The 6,613-nt window shown below is 37.2% G+C and overlaps 1 pseudogene; it reads left to right on the top strand.

Moving 5' to 3' along the window:
* Nucleotides 1–5,136: 5,136 nt before the first annotated feature.
* LOC103736538 lies at nt 5,137–5,634 on the top strand (annotated as a pseudogene).
* The last annotated feature ends 979 nt before the right edge of the window (nt 5,635–6,613 follow it).

Consider the following 6,613-nt stretch of genomic DNA (forward strand, 5'->3'; position numbering starts at 1 on the left):
GGTTTGAGTTTCCTAACTTCAACTACATAGTTGGAAATACTAAGATGAGAAAATGTCTCATCAACACGACACACATCTCTGATCATAGCAATTAAGAGGTCAGAGCAAGGTGATCTCAGATTCAAAGTTTGTCTGGGCTACAAACCAAAATGAAAGAGAGAGAGAGAGAGAGAGAGAGAGAGAGAGAGAGAGAGAGATACAAACTACAAAGAAAGAGAGAGAGAGAGAGAGAGAGAGAGAGAGAGACAATAGAATCAATGAGATCTCAATATACTTTTCAAGGCACAATTTGGGTGACCTAGTTCTCATAGCTTTTTGTTGTTGCTGTTTGTTTGTTTTGTCTCCTCCAATCTTTACATTCCAGTTGACTGATCTCCTTAAAATCTCTTTATTAAAATTCCTGGTTGTTTGAGATAAAATAGCTTTTAACTTGCTGAAGTTTCTACCACCTGCTAGCAGCACCCTTAGGTGGAGATCAAGTCTTGTACAAATGAACATTTAGGATAAATTCCAAATCAAAACAATAACATATCTCAGAGATGTAGACAATGTGTCCAAGGCTCAACAAGTATTCAGAAGATTTTGAACAGGAACCCTGCCGAAGGTTTAAAAAAACAAAAGAATTAATTGGAAAATTAGAAACAAATCCAGGGCTTTGATGTCATAGATCACAGATGAACATGCTACAAGATTAAGGACACCGGCACCTGCATTGATGTGGCTCAGTGCAATCACCCTGGAAATACCCATTGTGCTGGCCAGCATCAAAGCCATGGCTGACCACCCAGAGCAATTACACAGGAATGTTAAACAGATAGCAGCATAGTGATGATCGAAGACTGATTACCAAGTAGGAGAGTTGGAATGCTGGTTGCCTAACTCTAGAGAATTCTGAGTTTGAAAGTTTTAAAAAGCTAAATAATCATGGAGGATCTGACACTGTTTAAATTTTTGAACAGAAAAGGGTTAATAATGTTTATAAGATTGAGGGGGGAAAAGGACCATTAAAATTAATGAGAATGAGTAACTGGAAAGGGAAAAGAATAGTTTTAGAAGATTACAACTCCAAAGCAAGTTTTGTTTAGAGCAAAAGGAAAACTGGATAAAAGCGCCATTTCAAGATGTGGCACTTGTGCCAAAGTGTGATTTTGAAAATATTCACTGATTTATTTAAAATAAGAAAGCCAAGACACTGGACAAGACATTTGAAAGGGTAAATCAGTGGAAATCATTGACAGGAATATAGACAAAATTAAGAAGTTTGATCCAGGGCCATATTTATAGAGATGTAAAGTGAAAACAAAACTTCATTTAAGATGTGTATAGAAGAATTGGACCTGAGAATCAGGTACCACATTCCAATCAGCAACAAATAGCTTGCTGGGTGCATGATGCAGTGTCTCCTTATGACAAACAGCTCATTTTTACAGGTCTTCGGCGTGGTTATACATGTGCTGTGAAGCATTAGCGTGGAATCCATGATAGTGTTTTCAGACCAGTACTGCCCCCCTAAAAGGTAAAGTAATGTGACGTATTCTGGAATTTTTCTTAATTCACTAACTGCACAAAAATGACTTTTTTGAAAATTTGAGAGCATACATACATATTTATGTTAATAATAAATTAATTTAAATATGTTGGCATTCTTGAGGGTACATTTTCTAATGGGTTTAATGAAGAAATGATGCTCCCTATTTGGTAGACCTAAACCCACTGTACTGCATTAACTAAAATGAACTACACAGCAATTTTTAATTACTTCAAAAATACAGCTTTAGGAATATAGTCTTCAAAAATATACCTTGGGAATAATATTCAATGTTTCAAAAATAATGCACAGAAATGTTTAATTTTTAAGTTGAATTAACATGTGGAATCTTTAAAAGATGTAAATTATAGAATAGCTGATATTAAAGTAGCTTCAGTAGACTCTTGGTTGTCTAAGTAAAATAACAATATCGACATTCCTGCAAGAAAATTAAGAGTAAGATTTGGAATGACACAGTGACTTAGGGAAACATTTATCTGCTGGTCATGGTAGAGAATCCAGCATAAGGGAAGTGTCTGGCTACAAAGGGGGTGGGGGTTTAACATCTGTAACATGATGGAAAAAGGTCTTAATTCAGATACTACTGCACTGTAAGCTTATATTCAGACTTCCGGCCAAGCCAACTGACCATATCTCTAATTATTATTATCGTATTCAGTTGATTTGTATAATGGAAAATTAACAAATGCACACTCACACACTAAATCTTTAAAAACGGCTTAGGAAACGCACATAACAAAATCCTAATTCCTCTCTTTGTGTACATTTTCTACTTGGCTTAATGGTTCAACAACCAAGATTACTAGCTGTGATAACTCTGGATTATAATTAGTATGAAAAGATTTATATGCACCTAACGTTTCATTAAAGATTACTTTAGGGATGGTAAGGTGACTTTGCAGGTAAAGACAAATGCCAAGCATCCTGACAAGGTGAGTTCAATTATCAGGACTCACACAATAGAAAGAAAAAACTGACTCCTTCAATCTGTCCTCTGACTTCCACACGTGTGCTATGACCAATGCGTGTGCGCACGTGCACACACACACACACACACGCACAAAACAAATGCAATAAAAGTTCAAAATAAGTGATTTTCATATGCACATACTTCTTTTGGATAAAAATAGTGGTTGATTGGCACCTGGTCAAATACTGGGTCAAATAAAAAGACCCAATCTAAAACAGAAATAACCATCTCCTGAGAACCAGACTGAGCCCCTCAAGTGATGACAAAGTTGAGGACTTTCTTGGAGAACTTTACAGAGCTGATAGTAAGATAATTATCACCCAGACCACACCTTGGCCAAGACTGTTTAATGATGTCAGACCTCTTTCTTTTCACTCCAATTCTTCCTCTATTCATCTAAACCCCATGCCAGTCATTGGGCTCCTTCATCTGCCCCTCTTCTCAGTGTGGCTACAGTAAACAAATCCCTCTCTGATTTTTATCTTTCATGATCATATCAACCATATGGAGATGGGTCGCTGAGCCTACCTCCTTGGGACTGCTAGAGTCCAGGCATTTGCTCCCTAAATTCCCGTAACACTATCTTACAAATTTCTAAGAATCTTGCCCCTGTAGGTAAAGCCTGGTTAAGAAGGGTGGGGGTCAGACATGAGGAGTTTGACTTTGAGATGGTTAGAGGGGATGATTTACAGTAACAGGGAAAAAAAAGTTGCAATACATTTAATAGAAATTTGTAAGCAATAAATATACAGAATAATCCACTAGTAGGTAAAGTAAATACTATAGGAGGTTAAAAAAAATCTCATCTATGAAACAGTTAATAAAAGTCAAATTATATGAATAAAATAAATTTTGCCTTTCAGTCTGAAAGTTGTTTTAAAGCAGAAGTTGGGTATACTTGTAAATGGTTGCAAAAGGCATTATGAATCCCAAGACTATTGTTTTTATCATTGATTTCCATAATGATAAGGATAATTTTAAGTGCTTAATATAAAAGCAAATTTTATGCTGCTTTTTCTTTCTAGAAGGATGAGCAAAGAGAGAAGCTCAGCAGGGAGTGAAATGAATCCCTCTCTAAGGTACTAAATTTCTCACTCCCAACTGAGCTGGCAAAGGTTACCATATATTAGAATTCAAGTTTTCTAATGTGTTACATTGGTAGTCTGCTCAGTAATGTTATATCAGTTTTTAACAATTCTTTCTAGTGATAAACGTGTTTGCCAAAGAATTTTCTACCTCACCTGGAAAAAGAACCCAGTAACTCCACAGTGGATAAAACATGAGTTGCCCAAGGATAAGCTAAAATCAAGGGCAAGTGGAACATCATATGTAAAGAGCATCCCTATGGTAGCTACTGATACTAAAATAACAAGCCAGTAGCAAATAAAAGGCTGTTCTTTGGGCTTTAACAGGAGACTTCTCAGAAAAGTAAGAATACTCAGGTTGACATATCAGATAAAATACAAATATCAGCTTTAAACTATTTAAATAATTGTGTGTCATGCAACAATGACTTAAAATGGAGTAACATTGTTCAGGACACTTAAAGTAGAATTGGGAGGCTGTTATTCTCCAGACCTCAGGCAGTCCACAGCTTAACCTATAAAATCCAAGCCTATTTGTATAAACTCCAATGTGTGTTAAACTTCTAATTGATCTAGGCTTACGAACTAGACAGTTTCTTGATAAAGTTTAAACTTTTATAACCTATGCATTGGACTCTTTCTCAAATTGCCTAGAGACTAACACCAATAAAAATCTGTTCTCACCAAACATGCCTGGGTGAGAATCACTTCCATCCTTCCATGTGGTTTAAAGCTATGAAGACACCCACCAGTTTGTAAAATCTCAAAACACGTCTCTAAGAATCCTTGAATCTCTGTTTTCACAGATTGTCTTCTTAGTGAACCCCAAATATATATAATTTTCTTTGTTCCAAAATCAAAAGATGATTCTGGAATCAGAAAGAGCCAGCTTTCCAAGTTGTCAATACATTGTGGTGTCTGCCTGCTTTAGAGTCAGACATACCTGAACTATGACCTGGATTCAATGACTTCTCTGATCTATTCCCTAGAGACTGCATAAATTCTTAAAGCCTTCACAATCTCCTTCTTCATTCTTAAAAAAAATTGTTATAAATTTTATCTCATCATTCATTGCAAAGATTAAATCATAGCATATATAAAATGTTTTCATATAACAATTCAATAAATTATATGCTAATATTAGGGGGTGGGTTCTGATGACTGTTACACTGATGGTGAGAACTGCATACTCATGATCAAAATACACATCATTAATTTCAGTGGGAAAGTGAATGCTATATGCATCCTGACCTATGTTGTCAAAATCAAACTGCACCTCATTTTTGGAAAAATAGAGAGGGAAACAGAGTGACTGCTATAAATCTGAGTGATTAAACTGCAGTTAAGGCACATGAATTGTTAAGTAATAATTATAATGGAGGTTAATGAGTCATTTCATGAAACACATTCATGAGAATGGACAGGGTCTCTGATAGTGCATCACAGCCAGCACTCAAGGGTATATAAACGTCTCCAGGAGAAAGGAAGGACATGTCTTCTGCAACTCAACTGAGCTCACATTTCTTCTGAACATGTCCTACAACTGCTGCTCTGGAAACTCCACCTCCCAGCCCTGTTGGGGCTACCTAATACCCTCATTCTTCCTGTGGCTCTTCCTATTCCAACAACCTGGTCCACAGCGTTAATCTCTGCCCTCCTAGGACCTACCATAGGGGACCCACTCTCCACAGTGACCATCAAAGAAACTCCTCCCAACCCATCCCATGCCCTACTTCCCGTTTGGTAGATGGCTCCTACCAGAAGCCCGGCTTCCACCAGAGAGTCTCACGGTTCTGCAGTCCCTGTCAAAGGATTTATGCTGGCTGTCTCAGCTTTGGGTCCAGCAGCTGCCACTCCTGAGCTATGGGTCTAGAAGCTCTTACTCACTGAGCTGTGGATCCAGTGGCTTCAGACCTCATAGCTTCTTGTCAGTGAGCCATGGATCTGGATTCTGTAACCCATCCTCCGTGCCGTGTAGAACGTGTCAGTCTTCTTGTTATAGACCAAGCTAGGGATCTGGGTTCTATTGATCATCTTAGGGATTTCCAGTCTTGCCAACCATTATCACCTGTGCCTTGATTCATGACCTTTTATTGGCTTCCCTCTTTATAGAAATAATTATCCTCTCACTCCCCTGATTTCCAATGTCTCACATTCTTTCTGATCCCAAACACTGGTTGATGAATTTCCTTTGAGAACTCTGTAATTACTGTATTAATTCAAAATAAACTAAAATCTGCATTATCAATGAAATTTGTGTTGTAGAATTTTCAATATTTGTTTGTTAGTATGATATCTAGCTCTGCTTGTTTTGTTAGTTTATGAATTAACATCTTGCTGAAACATTAAAGGGATTATTATGAAGTAAAAACATGCATGTGAGCACAGGTTTTGAAATCTTCCAAAGTTGCAGATATGAACAAACTTTGAGGTGCCTCAGATAGTTTTCTTTCTCAATCTGCATGCAGTAAAAATATGCTATTTGGGGGCCTGGAGAAACGGCTCAGCAGTTAGGAACACTTGCTGTTCTTCCAGAGGATCCAGATTTGATTCCCAGCACCCACAGGGTGGCTAATAACCATCCCTAACTCCAGTTCCAGGGGATGTGATACCCTCTTCTGGTCTCTGTGGGCATTGCAAGTACTTGCATACATGCAGGCAAAATATTCATATGCATAATATAAAAAGAATAAATAAAATATTTAAAATATCCTATTTGATTGTATACTTGTCTTAATTAAATTCCAGATACATCAATTAAATTGCTTCCTCATCGAATGTAGACCCCCAAATCTATGTGAACAGGTCTATCATAGCTGACTCAGTGATAGTTCTATTTGGGCAGAGAACAAGAAAAATATTTAGAGTCAACTGTGGCAATACAGGCCTAAAATCCTAGTGCTGGTGAGATTAAGAAAGGAGATTTGTAAGTGTGAGGCTAGCCTAGGCTACATAGCAAAACCTTGTCTCAATAAACAGAAACAAACGCACTAAAACAAAACAACAATT

The sequence above is a fragment of the Nannospalax galili genome, unplaced genomic scaffold, assembly GCF_000622305.1.
Source record: "Nannospalax galili isolate Female #2095 unplaced genomic scaffold, S.galili_v1.0 scaffold136, whole genome shotgun sequence".
Lineage (NCBI taxonomy): Eukaryota > Metazoa > Chordata > Mammalia > Rodentia > Spalacidae > Nannospalax > Nannospalax galili.